This window comes from Anser brachyrhynchus, assembly GCF_964034855.1.
Source record: "Anser brachyrhynchus genome assembly, chromosome: 2".
Lineage (NCBI taxonomy): Eukaryota > Metazoa > Chordata > Aves > Anseriformes > Anatidae > Anser > Anser brachyrhynchus.
Window position 1 is genome coordinate 118,242,711 of NC_137695.1, and position 16,100 is coordinate 118,258,810.

Genomic DNA, 16,100 nt, shown 5'->3' on the forward strand with positions numbered 1-16,100 from the left:
TTAGTGGAGTACTTAGTGTTAGGTCGGAGGTTGGACTCGATGATCTTGAGGTCTCTTCCAACCTAGAAATCTGTGATACTGTGATACTGTGATACTTTATGTACCAAAAATTAACTGGCAGTGTAACAGTCACAGTCACCATCACCGGTGACTCAATTCATATATGTGTGTAGCAAAGATATACAAATGATTTTCAGACCCTTACAAATGAAAAGTGTCACAAAATGCTAGACATCTGTCAGTAATTCCCACTCATAATTACCCATGTTTCCCACACAGAAAACAATGAACTAGGCCAGTGAATTACAGAAATAGCTACAGTGACTATGAACCTGGCTGGAAGTTAACCAGCACTGTTTGATTTTGAAGGCTGAACAGTATTTCTTCTTTTCACAAGTGGTTCCAAGCAGAGAGATCACTCAAATTTTGCTTTGCTTCATATAGTTTTCAGTAGGTAAAACTGGGAGTTGAGAGATAGAAGCAGTGCTTCCAGTTTATCAGAGATTGCCAATAAATAGCCATATTTGTTAAATACATTTTTCTAGAATATATAAGACATTCACATCATACTTTCTTTTACATAAAAGGAAAGTATACATACATATATATATTACTTATTGTCCTTCTGCGTTCTGTTTTCCTTTATCTACTGATAGAGCATAGCATACCTTGTTGGTAGAAGGAGGACTTGAGCAATAAAATTTCACTGTTCTAGCTGGTAGCTCCGTAGTCTGATCTAGGTCACGGATGCACAGGGCTTTCCTTTTTCATTTTTGTCCTCTGCTCATGGGAGAGACATAAAGAGATTAAAGGGATAATGGGTCTGATCCAAAGCCCTCTGTGGGTAATAGCAGAGCTGACAACAAATCTGTTTCACAGCAACTACTGAGATTTGGGGATTTGTTTCCATTCCACTTCAGAACAAAAGCAAAACCTTTTGGACAACTTTGCTAATTGAAATTCTTTTGAAATGTTCATTTTGACTATAGAATGTGATCTTTTTGATTCAGGAAGAAGTCCGTTGCTTGGTAATCAGGGAAATGGTATGAGAGGTGAGGGATTCCTGTTAATCCCCTGTTCCTTATAACATGGTGCAAGGTTTTTCATCCCCAAACTAACTACATCAGTAAACTAATACTTCCCTCATCTGGGCCATCAGGCAACTAAGTATAAGTGGAGAAAGAATCTTTCCATTGACTTTATTAGTCTTTGAGTCAAAATCATAGAAACAAATATGGTCTTTCCTGTTAATTTTTAACAAAAAAATATGAATGCAGCAATTTCTACATTCTAATCCACATACACTAAAGGAACAGCATTATTATTATTATTATTATTATTATTATTAATGTCAGTTTTAACTACTGTTAAATTAAAACCAGACTAAGAATTGTTTCTTTTAGGACTGCTTTATAGTAGGGAGTTTTTTAATAAACCTGAATGACTTTTCCATAAAATTTCTAATTGATAAAAACAGCCTTTCATAGCACTGATTTAAAGGAATAGTAGTAATTGGGATTTTTCAGGGTTTTCAATTTTTTCTTTAATGGACTTGGTGGGATTGATTTATGAACTACACAGTAAATATGTTGAGTGATAATCCAAAATGATTGTCTAGCTTGTAACCTGAAAGGATTAATTCTCAGCTAAAATACTAAGATTTTATATATATACTACTAGTATTTAAATAAGAGAATATTGTAATTATGCAATCAAGTGTATTCTTCACGAATTTTGGGGCTGCTCACCAGAGCCAGTGACCATAAAGAACATGCCATGAGTCTAATATATATATATATGTAACATGAGTCTAGTATATATATACATATATACATATTTAAGAACATCTGTATCAAAACTCTACATATTTGGAATATTTCCAGCTCGATATGTTCTGTATGTTTGCACACAGATTTACTATACATAGATGCATAAATTGACCCTGATTCTGTGATCATTGAAACACAAAATCTTTTCTTTGAATCTCTAATACGTTTTATGTTGTATACATTCTTTTAAGTAATGCTGTTATATATTATTTGCATTTGAATTGAAGGCACCCAGAGAGAACAACACTAAAAATTCATCATTCAGTTTTTCAGAGTTCTTTTAAAATTACAATATTTTCCTGCCTTTGGAGTATTAGGAGCTTTGATTGCTGATTTTCAGAGACTTGTACTGTGTATATGCAGGCATGCAAACAGCTCCCCATGACACTCACCATCTGCTATTAAAAAATATTAACATTATTATTCCTAGTTCTGAAAACAGCTGTCTAATTTACTATTTCTCTCTCCTTCTTAGAGTGTTAGACATAGCTGGGTAGAACATGTAAATAAATGTTCATGTTTTCACATTCTGAATGAGCAACAGTGGACAGGAGAGATTCACTGAATACAATATCAAAAGAAATCAGACAGAAGAAAGCATCTCAGCTGTTACTATTTCAGAAGTATGCAGCTTAGAGAAGCCTGTAACATGAGAATAGCTCAGGGCCGAAAGATCTCCGGGTGTCTTGAGACTTTAAGCCCCATTATCTAAGAACTAGCAATACTAAGGAGGCTTCAGGGAACTCATCTTTCATGAAAGATCTTGGATTATCGCCCAGACTAGAATATCAAGTTCGATGGGAATAAATCTGAGTTTGCCAGACAAATGTAAAAGGTTTTCTAAGATCCTTTTCAGCTCCAAATGTCAGTCTTCAGAGTCTCTCCACAGGATCTTCATGTCTGGATTGTAGTTTTAATAGAGTACTTAATCACAAGAGACTGTGGAGTATCTCCTAAGTGATTCTTCTCTGTGATCCAGGAGTATTAAACCATTTTGTGACCAGAGGAAGCCACAAGCAAAAAACATAATTTAGACAAGAGAACTGGAAAGGCCTAACACAAACTTTCACCTGTCGTACCAGGAAGAATAAGAATATCTTATGTATATGGCAGTTCCTTGAAAGCCCTCTCTTTTTTATCAGAAATAAGATTTATAATGAGAATTGCCATGTTTCAACTTTTTTTTTTTTTTTTTTCTGAGTATTTCTCAGAGAATTTGTCTCTTTATCCCTTAAATGGCTTCAGGTAAACAGTCTTTTCTCTCCGCAGACATGAAGCCAGCATGCTAATGTAAAACTTCTAGGAAAAAAGAAGGCAAGAAGGCAGCACAGGTGTTGAAAGTAAATGATTTATCTTTTGGCAGCTGTACATCAACTTCTGTACTGTAGCTGCTGCAAGGGATCATTCCAAGCTTCAGTCTGATACAAGGGCATGGAGAAGCTTTGATACATATCAGCACCTATCAATACCAGCTTGGATTCAGATGGCAATCAAAGCAGCTTTGCATTATGCAGCTGTACATAGACTTTATAAATAGAATAAATAAATAGAATTCTATAAATAAATAAATAGAATAAATAAATAGAAATAAATAAATAAATAAATAGAATTCTATAAATAGAATTAGTATGATTTATATATATATATATATATATATATATGGTAGAATGTTTCCATTGTTGAAAAGCCACTGTATCAAAAGCACTTTGGTGGTGAGCCACAGAGGCATCAAGTCAGCTTGACAGAATTGTGTTTTGAAGTAAGCTTTGGAAAAAAAATGATATGATAAGAATAAGAAATACAGATTTTTGTTGTTTGGAATAGCTTCTAAATTCACTGTATTGAGTAAAAGAAGAAAACACTACAAAGGTTTTGATTTAGTTTAAAGGAGATTTTCTGTATTTATATAACTGAAAAAAAATGAGATATTTTATTTTTGTCTTCATTTATTTTCATTAAAACATCAACAACACAGCATTTCCTGCTAAATAAAAGTGAACTTTCTCCCCTTTTATGGTCTGATATAACTGATAAAATTCACTATGATTTAATTTATAAAATGAATGTATGGCACATATTTAAAACTCCTTTTTATCAAATTATATGCAAATTCCAGGATTTTATGCTTGTTTGTTTGAAGAGCAATTAATCAATAATGAAAGATAAATGTTAACTCAAGACCAACTTCAAATATTTCCCTATTAAAATTTAAGCAAAATACATGTTAATGTACTTAAAATATTCATAATGATATAGGCATAAAATCTAACTAATTGGCTAGTGTCTCTTGGAAAAAATAAGATAAATTTATATTATTTTGTATCCATGCAACTCTACCCATGATGGGTTTTGTTAAGAATTTCATAAGTTTGTGACAGATCCTTGACCCATTTATACTTCATCTCCCAGTAACATCTGTAGTGAAAATTATGATTACTTTGATATGCATCTTTACTTTCTCTGTCTTGTTTTTAAAGCTGAGCACCATGTTGAAGGCTAATTAACCTTTGCAAAATAAAATGTCCAACTGTTGCATACTGACAAGTGGTTTGTTTTCATCATGAACAAGCTGTAATTAATATTTAAGTATTTATTGAATTATGGCTATTTTCATCACATCTGCAGATAATATCAAATCATTTTTGAGAGCTGACTAAGGGAGAAATAAGATCAAAATGTACTTAAGAGTCAATTTACCCTTCTGAAAGCAATAAATACTTTAATATGGTTTATTTAAATAGTACTTATTTTTTCCTCAGTTAACCTTTCATTATGATAACAAAAGTCTACTAAAATAATTAAATGTTTACAGATGAGAATAAATGAATTATTCTTACATAAATATTTGTAACAAAGGAAAGAAAACTGTATTTATGAGCTAATGAATAGCTAGTGGGCACAATACAGTAAAATTTGCAAAAGTCACATATTGGAAATTCAGAGGGAATCTAATCATCTGAACTCAACTTGCAAGTCACCTATGGCAGAAAATAGACAATGTGTTGTTTCTAGAGAAATGGAATATTACATGCAGTATCAAGATTTTAAGGTTACAACTCAGCAACACTTTTCTGCCTTTATTTTTTTTCCCCTGATGGAAATAATTACTTAGGATATGGGGCACTTATGTTACATGAATTGCTAAAATGATTGTTTACATTTATATTTAAAGACAGTCATTTTGTTTCCTCTGTGTTTGTAAATGTTGCTAAAGCTTTCCCATAGATGCCCCTGGTCCGTGTAGTTCCCTCCAAGATGGGGTAGGATAATGCAGGCAGCAAGACCATAACACTGATCTGGGACTAAGATGCTGCATGTATCACTCTTTGTTTTAACAGATCTCTATATACACTGAAAAAAACTACCAAGGTTATCCACACCTTCATTTTACTTCTGTGGGGAAAAAAATATATATATTTATAGAGATATAATATTTGGAAGACGAATTATTACTATGAAAGACAAATAGAGGTGGATAGTCTGAATTTATTCCTTGGTTTTATTGCTGCTGACTGCATCTCCAAAGGAACACCTCAAGGGTACCATAGAAACAAAAAATCATAGACAGCTTGGGTTGGAAGGGCCTTCAAAGATCACCCAGTTCCACCCCTACCGCCATGGGCAGGGACACCTCCCACCAGACCAGGTTGCCCAAAGCCCCATCCAGCCTGGCCTTGAACACCTCCAGGGATGGGGCATCCACAGCTTCTCTGGGCAACCTCTGCCAGTTCCTCACCACCCTCTGAGTGAAGAATTTCCACCTAACCTCTAATCTAAATCTCCCTTCTTTTAGTTTAAAATCATTCCTCCTTGTCCTGTCATTGTCTGCCTGAAGAAAAAGTTGCTCTCCGTCTTTTTTATAAGCCCCCCTTTAAGTACTGAAAAGCCACAATGAGGTCTCCCCAGAGCCTTCTCTTCTCCAGGCTGAACACCCCCACCTCTCTCAGCCTTTCTTCAGAGATCGGTGCTCCAGCCCTGTGATCACCTTTGTGGCCCTCCTCCAGACCCACATCCTTCTTGTGCTGGGGCCCCCAGACCTGGATGCAGCACACCAAGTGGGGCCTCACAAGAACAGAGCAGAGGGGCACAATCACCTCCCTTGCCCTGCTGGCCACCCCTCTGTTGATGCAGCTGAGGATGCAGTTGGTCTTCTGGGCTGCAAGCACGTACTGCTGGCTCATGTCAAGCCTTTCGTCCACCAGAACCCCCAAGTCCTTCTCTGCAGGGCTGCTTTCAGTGAGTTCTTCTTCCATTCTCTACTCACATCTGGGATTGCCCCGAGCCAGGTAAAGCACCTTGCACTTGGACTCGTTGAACCTCATTAGGTTCGCATGGGCTCAATTTTCTAGCTTGCCCAGGTCCTTTTGGATGGCATCCCTTCCTTATGGATGGCATCCCTTCCTTATGTTGTATCAACTGCACCGCTCAGCTTGGTGTCATCTGCAAACTGGCTGCGAGTGCACTTGATCCCACTGTCTGTCATTGATAAAGATATTAAACAGCACCGGTCCCAAGAGGGACGCTACTCATCATCGGCCTCCACCTGGACATAGAGCCATGGGCCACCACTCTCTGGGTGTGACCTTCAAGCCAATTCCTTATCCACTAAATGGTCCACCCTTCAAATCCATCTGTCTCCAATTTGTATATAAGGATGTCGTGTGGTACTGCCTCAAAGGCCAGGCAGATGACATTGGTTGGTCTTCCCTTGACAACTGATGCAGTCACTCCATCATAGAAGGCCACCAGATTGGTCAGGCATGAATTGCCTTTGATGAAGTCATGCTGGCTGTCTCAGATCACCTCTTTGTCCTGCATGTGCCTTGACACTGCTTCCAGAAGGGTATTTTCCATTATCTTCCCAGGCACAGAGGTGAGGCTCACTGGTCTGTAGTTCCCTGGCTCCTCCTTCCTCCCCTTTTTAAAAATGGGAGTGATGTTTCTCTTTTTCCAGTCACCGGGGACCCTGCCTGACTGCCGGGACTTTTCAAATATGATGGAGAGTGGCTTGGCAACTACATCAATCAATTCCCTCAGGACCCTAGGAAACATGTCATCAGGCCCCATAGACTTGTACCTGTTCAGTTTCATCAGGTGGTCTCGAACCTGCTCTTCGGTTACAGTGAGAGGGACTTTGCTACTCCAGCCCCCACCTAAAGGTTTAGAGACTTGAGAGATATGGGAAGCCTGATTGTCAGTGAAGACTGAGGCAAAGAAGTTGTTGAGTACCTCAGCCTTCTTCATGTTTGTCCTTACTTGTTCTTCCTTCTCATCCATCAGAGGGGGTACACTCTCCTTGGCCTTTCTTTTCTCACCATGTATAAATGTTTTTCCTTATATAAAAATGAGGAACACTTTGTGCAAGTGTTATTTACGCTAATAAAAAAACTCATTTCATAATTTCTGAATATGATGGCGTGGGTGTTTTTATTTTATTTTATTTTATTTTATTTTATTTTATTTTATTTTATTTTATTTTATTTTATTTTATTTTATTTTATTTTATTTTATTTTATTTTATTTTATTTTATTTTATTTTATTTTATTTTTTATAACTGTGAGCAAAACAGTGCTGGAATTGCACAAAGGCTTACTTTGCCCTGAAATCAACAACTCTTGGGAAATGCTGTATCAGAGCTGGAGCTTCAGCTCAGTACCTTCATGTTTTTGTAATGAGCGATAATCTGGCACACACATACACAGCACAGAAAAACTTTGCAGTAAGAATGTCCTAGCGTAGGCTTACTTCAGTAAAGTTGCAGGCCCTGCTTCACTGTGGTTACAGGCATTCACCTACAGAAATGTGTTTTCTATTTGTATGAACTAGGAGGGTCCTGACGACATTCCCTGTCCATATTGTTCCTGCCCAATCTCCTCTGGGACCCCAACAAACTCCTGCCCATGGGCCCAGGACCATGTTTCAGCTCTGCCCCAAGGCACAGTTCCTGCTGTAGGACACAGGCACACATTGTAGGTTGGCCTGCCTGTGGTTCTCTCATAACTATGCCTGTGGCTGGCTATGGACCTTGCTGAACTGGAATCTGTGGGTTGTCTTCCCATGGACCTGACTTTGTCACTACAGCAGTCTGGCCCCCAGGGAGCCATTGACCCTTGCAGAACCCTGACACTATCCATGAATGTGCACGTCCTACAGAGCTCTCAGCAGCAATCTGCTCAGAAAAGCTGTTTCGGAGCATCACTTCATGGCAGAGGAAACCTAAGAGTGCCTCTTCCATGGTACAGATCAGGGAACCATATGAAGCTATGCTAGTAATGTCATTTGTATCAGACTGAAGCAGAGAAGTAGCAGACAACATTAGACTTTGTGGGAGATCATTGGCAAGCTAGCACAGTAAATAACACCGTGCTTGTTGTGACCAAATAGTCTGTTTAAAAACAAAAACAAAACAAAAACCAAAATAACACAAAACAAAAACAACAATAACAACAAGAGGGAAAAAAAAAAAAACAGTCTTGTATCTGTATTTTTGCTATTGTCCTTCATATTTGTTTTGCATCTTTGTCACCTGGCCAAGCCACAGAAAAACACCCAGGTGGCAAGCAATGAATTTTCTGACACATAGCTAATCAAGTTGGCCTAGAAGTAGGAACAGGCTGTGCTGAAATGAGAGAAATGGCTGTGCAACATTAGCTGGGGGCTGAGCAGAGCCTAGAGTCACTAAGCCCTAGAGACCTGGACACTTGAGAGTTCATGTTCAGCAGATGGCACCAAAAGTGGTGGGAGAAGCACACAGTGGTGATGGGAATTTTCCCAGCTGTAAACTGCTAATCCATGGTAAGGAGAAGGAAAAAAAAAGAACCCCAAACTTCAAGACAGACTACAATGATGGAAGAGCAATGCTGATTATTCAAACTAAACTCATCACGCAATGAAACTGCTTAGCAGAGGTAGCTATTGTGGAAAACTACCTAATAAATCAAGGCTAGGTTCAATGAACTTTCCTTTTCATGTATACTGAAATCATACATCAGCATACAGTGCTCAGCCTACATATGCTTATCATGTTCCTCACACAGTGAAGCATCCATTCTTGTATTTATGGCAAACATTGAATTCACTGTCCAGTGCTTTTACAGAGCTCTATGATGCTGTTGTGCAACTGAGGGAAGCCTGAGCTAAAGCAGCTGCCCTTTCTATTGAAGGGTCAGAGGGATGCTGTGGCGGCTCCAGCCATGAAGGCTTGCCTCATTCATCCATAGCCAGCTAATCCCACACCCCATTTCTTCGGCAGCCACAGAAGCAGCTCATTTTTATCCCCTCTACCTGACTGGGAGCTATGATTTCATGTGAACAAAACATTGAGCAGTCCAAAAGCACTTGACGATTATTAAATAGTCATTGCTCTCTTCATCCTCCCATAGGTAGACACTGGAGCCAGGCTGAAGATGCAGGGTAGACCACAGTCTAACACCCATCTGTCAGGGATAATTTGTAACAGCTGAAATTTTGTACCTAAGCCTTAACTTTTTGCAGAGTGGTTCATGTTTCAACTTCTGGGCAAAGCTACAACTTTTATTCCGTCCATAAACATGGTCTCAAGTGAGGATATACAAATGATTTTTAATGCCAGGAACACAGCAATCATGTTATAAAGTGTAGCTGTATCCGCATGTATTTCAAAATACTATGATCAATGATATCACTTGCAGATGACATTTCATATTTGAATTCTACTCTCTCTTTTAACCATCACCTTCAAAATGTGAAGCTCAAATAAATAAATTCTTCTATATCCTCAGTCATCTTTTATCTTTCTGGCTTTCTTTTGTAGACTTATAAACGCTATAGTCTTTAAGATAGTTGGTTTTGAATCCTTGTCTTTTATCAATTATTTGGTTTCCAAAGGGGGGAAAAAATTGAACTGTTCAAAATTGATTTTTAAATATACAGAGGGCAATTTTATCTTCTTTTGACAAAGAAATGGGATAATTTCTGTGTGATAATGCAGAGATTTTTTTTTTTTTTAGCGAGGATAACAGAAAAAAAAGTAATTGATAACTTTCTTAGATTCTACTATTTATAGCCTCTGACTTGTTACTTGCTCTTGTGATAATTGATTTTAATAAATTAATTAGTAAGGCAGATAACAGATAACTTCACTGATACTAGTTAAAATCCTTTCTTATAATTTTATCCAAATTATCTCATAGATTAAAAATACCCATTAATGAGATGCAAGCCAATTATAGACCAGCATAAATAACAACAGTACTGAATATGATGTACAGGCTGCGTATAAGCTTTGGTATTAAGGAATGAGTTTAACTCTGTGAACTTCACAGTCTGATTCCTTTGAGATTCTCTGCTGTTTGGTTTTAGCGTAGACGGGTCTAAATGCTCCAAGCTTTGAAATGATTTGAAAAGCTCGGAATTTCAAAGTTAAAATTCACATGGAATTTATGGAATTGCTAATATCCTGTTTACATGTGAAAAGAGGGATTTCAATGTGTAAGCATATTCAGTTCGAGCCTGAACAAACCCCCATGTCTCTCTTCGGGTCTACATGAGTGTGAGTTTTAAATGGATTGACACAAGCTCTTGAGAAACAAATCACAGCAGCAAGAAATATTATGGAGCATAGCAGCACTTTTTTTTAGCCACCCACAGACTGTAAAGGCTATTTTGGTCTCCATCATTTCCCCAGTCAGATTTTCAGATTACAAGCCATGGTGAAAAATGACACATTATTTTATACGTGTGACAGATACTGGTAAATCAAGTATTTGCTTCAAGTTTAGTTTAATCTAGATGTGGGGAAACAAGAGAGAATATATTCCTAAACTTTTCTGGACTCAGTTGTTTGGATTGTTACCAGTCTGTGAACGGAAATTAAAAATAATACAGAAACTGGGAATGTACTCTGCATTTGTATTTCAATATAGAGAGTACCGAGAGTTTGATGCTGCTCACAGATGACCTTGTGACCTACTTATTATAAAACTTGTGATGCCTGTCCTTGAGAGAGTTACATTCACTATTCTGATAGCTATCTTCTCCAAAAGTGGGTATTGAAAATAAATTAATTCCATTCTGATAGAGTCAATGAAAAGCCCATCACTACTGTGAGTTTCACTTCCATTGGTTTGATATTCTGCTTAAAAAGATCTCCTTACAGACTGATAATGTCTTTTTACTGAGTATTTTGACAGGGATAAAATAAGACTCAATACTTTCTACGAACTAAAAGAGCATCTGGAGGTCTATTTAAGGCACTTTGCCATACAAAAAAAAGTATTTGTAAATGAACTTCCGTGTAAATGAACAACCATGCCTGGTTTCTCGTGCAGATTTTCATGCACAAAATAGGAGCATACCTTGCCTCCATTTGCAGACTGGAGTGTATTTGATATTGCTGATGGCTTCAAATTGGTAATGAGCTATGTTCTGTCAAGGAAGGATAACCAGTGGATAACCATGATGTGTTCAGATGTAGTAAGACCTACTACATGAATAGACAACCACCTGTTGCAGTGATTTTGGATATAAAGGCTTTTCCTCCACTCCCCAAATAACCTGTAACAATTCTTTTTTTTATGTTCATCCTAATTTTCCACTACTACAGGTAGGTTTTTTTGCCCTTTTTCAAGGCTCCAATTCTCTCCAGTTCAAATCCCAAATCCTCCACAATGAGGGCCTGGTGTGATGGATATATGCACCAGTGTTTTGTTGCCAAATGTCAGAATCGCTGCCCACAATTAAACTATGCTTTAGCTAGGAAAACAAACAAACAAACAGATTGGGTGCTGTAATAATTTTTCTAAGGAAAAAGAGGACAAATGACCTCTTGTAAATAGATAGTCAATACAATTTTACAAAAGATGTCACTTGCTTTCTTGTGGGGTGACATTCTTCCTTTCATCCCTCCCCCCCCCTTTTAAACAATGACATTTGTTCTTCATGCTTAGCCTCTATTATTTCATCTTTTAACACTGTTCATCTTCTGTCACTCCATCTGTGTTAGTGACTCGAGTGGTGTCAGACTGCTGATGCTGCAGAACCTACAACACAGCTGCCAACCTACTACCAGCTTACTATGTGATACTTAATGAAAATTGCCCATACTACACAAAAACAATTCTGTCTCACCCACTCTGATTTTAAATGTTAATTCATCTTCTTGACTACATGCTAGACTTACCTGAAATGTGATTTCTACTCGTATAAAATTGCTATGATGTATTCATGCTGCTTGAAGCAACAATGCAAAACAAAATTAACCTTCTAATATTGTGTAAAACTGGCAGTCATGCATATTTCATACAATCATGTGGATTCAGCTTTATAATGATTAAAAAATGCATAATTTTCACCTGGTTTGCTGGTTTCTCTTCAGCATATTCTTTCTGCTAATAAAAGTTATAACTAGCACGTGTATTCTGATAAACATAGGAAGAGTTTGAAAGATCTTGCAATGAAAATCTTTCTCTGGCGAAAATGAATCTTGCTTACACAGACTATCCTACTCTTCATTGTGACGCAGAAGAGAGAGGTCTCCATCAAAGATGACGGCTCTTCCTACAGCTAGAGATAATATGGCATGTATCAATTTATCAGTACCCAGGCTTTAAAGTGGTGTGTGAAAGTGGATTCAACAGTGAACACATCGGAGGCTGTCCCTGCTGGAAGTCTGCTGTGGGATTGGGTCTAGCTGGGGTAGTTAGCAGATGGTAACAGATTATTCACATCCATGTTGTTTAAAGACTGTGCTCTCAAGGGTGGAGTGTTGTCTTTCTCCACAGAGCATGACCAAGGAGGGTTACAGCTCCACTTCTGTGCTTGACTGGGAATAGTTTTCAATTCATTACATTTCATTTATTTAAATTGTCAGACATGTATTTAAATCATCCTAGCCCTAATATACGTATAATTGTAACCATCTATTTTTTCAGTCTTGTCAGGGGAACTCTCAGCTCACACTGTTCAATCTTTCAGTGGAACCACAATAGGGCATATAAGTTGGTTAGCTCGTAGCTATCAAGAAGTGTGTTAACATCAATCAGTATTAAGAAACAGGGAAAAATAAGGATCTGTATCTCTAGATGGGAACTGAAGTACAAATCTGTTCAATTAGGCATGAAACCTATCACTGCATATTCTCATGCATTTATCAACTCAATGCTTAACTATATCCTTCAGAGCAACTCTATTATCTTTGCATTTAGCTTGCACGAAGTTGCCTTTTAAAATCCTTTTTCCCCCTTAATGGCTTAACACGCATTATTGGAGTTAATATTTATAAAAGGAATTCAAAGGGAACAGAAACATTTTTGTTTGCAGCAGCTCGGCAGAAGAAGACTGAAACTGTAAGATTCGTAAGGGAATTACCTCTCATTCCACGAAGCCTGAATAAGAAGGAAGAAAGAAGAAGGAGGCTAGCAGAGAAGCTGCGGGGGAAAAATAAACGGGAGAAACTGTGGGGGAAGTTGAGCAGAAAGAAGCCGGCGGCCGGTCGAGGGAGTGAGGGGGAGCGGCCTGGGGACTCCACCGTCGTCGAGTGCGGGGTCTCACAGCCCTGTGGGTCCATCCCCAACCCCATCGGCGGCCCCGGCCCCAGCCCACAGGGCCCGGCACGTTCCCGGGGGAGGTCCTCTCGTCAGCGGATCTAGCGGCGGGGCGGCGCCACGGAGCGCCCCGGCAGCGCCGGGCGGGGGTCCCGGGCGGGGCCGGCATCGCCGCGGCGGGCTGCGGCCGCGGTGGCGGCGCCGCGCCGCCTCGCCTCGCCTCGCCTCGCCTCACACGGCCTCGCCTGTCCGCTCTTCGCCGCGGAGGGGCGGCGCTGCCTCCCCGCACGCCCCCGCTCCGTCTCCGGGAAGGGCGCGGGGAGCCCCTCGCTGCCCCCCGGCTGGCCGCGATGCCGCGTTAGCGGAGCCCCCCCCTTCTCCCCGAGGAAGCTGCCGGGGCTGTGGCTGGCACCATGGGCACCGCGCTCCGGGGCGCGGCGGCCGGGCTCCCTGCGCGCTCCGGCTGAGCCGGGAAGGGGATGCGTCGGCGCCCGGTGGAAATATTTTGGAAACGGCGCGGAGCGGTGCGAGGAGGACGAGCGGCACGGCGTTTCACCGGCTGAGAGGAGGAGGTCTCCCGGCGGTAGCGTCTAGGCAAGTAAGTGCTGCTTCTCCGCCGCCTTACCCCTGCCTCGAGTGACTTCTTTCTGCTGCCTGCCTCCCACTGCTTTTTGCGGGCGGTGCGGGGATGGGGATGGGGATGGGGATGGGGGTGCATCCCGGGAGCGCCCCGCCGCCCGGCCGGCAGCCGCGGGGAGCATCGAGGAGAAGCAAAGCACCGTGCCTTGTTGTTCCCTTGTGCACGGCTGCAGCCGGATCGCCGGAGCCTCCCGAGTCGCTTCCCACCCGTGGCTCCTGCTGGAGAGGGCTCTTGGTGGCTCAGGCTGTGCGTGAGCCTTGCGGACCCGCTCGGGGAGCGGGGGGGGGGGGGGTGGTGTGTGAACCCGGAGCTCTGGTTTTCATGCCTTTAACTTTCTCGTGTCCTGCCTGGGGATGTTCTCCGAGGTGCTTTTTTGCTGCGAGGGTATGGTTTACCCAGTCACATTTGTTAGCTCGCTTTTAGCCCGTGGGGATTTGTTGCTTGGCTTGACATTGCCGTGGAACAAAAAGTTGGCCGTAATGCATCTCAGTATACAGAGCACGGGTTGCAGGCAGGGGACTAATTCTGCTCTTGGAGGAACTCCACTTCAAAGGAGCAGGCCCACAGGTCTGTAATCTCCTGTTAAAACCTCACGGAGCTCAGAGCAGAGCTGTCACACGCAGGAGAATGAATTCTCCTGCTCACCTTTCGGCACCGATAGCATGTAAGCTAAGCAGCCTGCCTTCCCCTATCTGTGAAACACCTGTCTCTGAAACGCAGGGGATAGAGAGGTGAATTCTGGGCTGGTTTGGGAGAAGACAGAACTTCAGACCGTGTTTAATTAAGTTTGCTTGTATTGATTTCCTTGGCATCTTCTCACTGAGCCTGAAAACTACAATCTTTTACAGCGACCTTGATGTACATTCTGTTCGAACACGAGAGCATCACAGAATAAAAGCAGTTACACAGATTTATAGCTCGGCTCTGACAGTTCAGTAACAGCTCCGACAGCTCCAGGGAACACGGTAGTTTCAGCAGGGGCACTGGGCATGGTGTGTGTGTGTAGGCTTGGGGAAATAACTCACTCACAGAGATGAGAGTGTAAGTTGCAGTGTTGGAAGCGTACGCTCCTGCAGAAATGTCGGTGTGTGTGAAACATTTGGTGGGTTTTGGATATTTCTTTTTCTAATCAGTGAGATCTCTAGCAAAGCTGTGTGTGGGGGCAGTCTCAGAGCTTTCCAGGTCGAGGAACTTTCCTTTGCTGGCAGGAGCAGATCTTCTTATAGGCTGGAATACACATTTTTACTTAGATGCAAAACTAATAGGATTAAAAGATGTTGGGTTGGCAGTACAGTGAGTACACAGCTAACTCAAGTTTATAGCAGAAAGATAAAGTAAGCCTTTCCTGTAATGGTGGATGGAGCTCCCTGTGGGTAGGCTGGCTGAGGGGGACGTCATTTGTTTCAGTGCAGTTTCAGGAGAGCTTTCCTGTGGTTCCTATTTCTGACTCCCTGAAGATACTGTGAAACACAATTAGAGTAACCATTGTAACGCTCCGGGACACAAACTTGCCCATTACTTAAAGCACTCAGCTTCTGCGTCATACCAAAAAAGTGTAATTTTTAATAAAGTGTACCTATGGTTTTGTTGTAGTAATTCCTTCCTCTGTTGCAGAGTGGCAGGCTTTCACTAGGCATGTGCAAGAGAGATCATAAAACACTGAAGCATGCACTGATCTGGAAGTCATTTGAGCTAGATCGGTGTTTTCCACAATTAACATAAGTAACTGCTTATACCTGATTACATAAATAAATGGGTTTTAAAAATTTTATCAGCTTTGCCACTTCTGATGCATATTACAGAGCCCAGTTCTTCCTTTTATTTTTAGTTCTTCAAATTAATCTAATGCTATACACTCTCTTTGCCTTGAGAGGAAGAAAACATACTTTAATGATGTATCACTTGGCTTTTGCAGTGTCTTGTCCCATAGCTATGAGATAATCTAATGAAAATCCCCATCACTGAATTAAAGAGCATACTGCTGTAGACTTTCACTTACAGCCAGGTTTTCATTCTGTTACATGGCCAAAGAACCAAGTTTTCACAGAGTCTGATAGAAGAAAAGAAGCCTTCCTTTTTCTGTTAGAAACTTAAAAGGGGAAGGTAAG

The 16,100-nt window shown here is 40.6% G+C and overlaps 1 protein-coding gene across 1 annotated transcript in view; it reads left to right on the plus strand.

Moving 5' to 3' along the window:
* Positions 1-13,517: 13,517 nt before the first annotated feature.
* Positions 13,518-16,100, plus strand: part of SNTG1 (syntrophin gamma 1) — a 359,885-nt gene continuing 357,302 nt past the window's right edge. The window contains exon 1 of the mRNA XM_080578706.1: positions 13,518-13,950. The gene's annotated coding sequence lies outside the window, so the exon portion shown is untranslated. The remainder of the gene's footprint in view (positions 13,951-16,100) is intronic.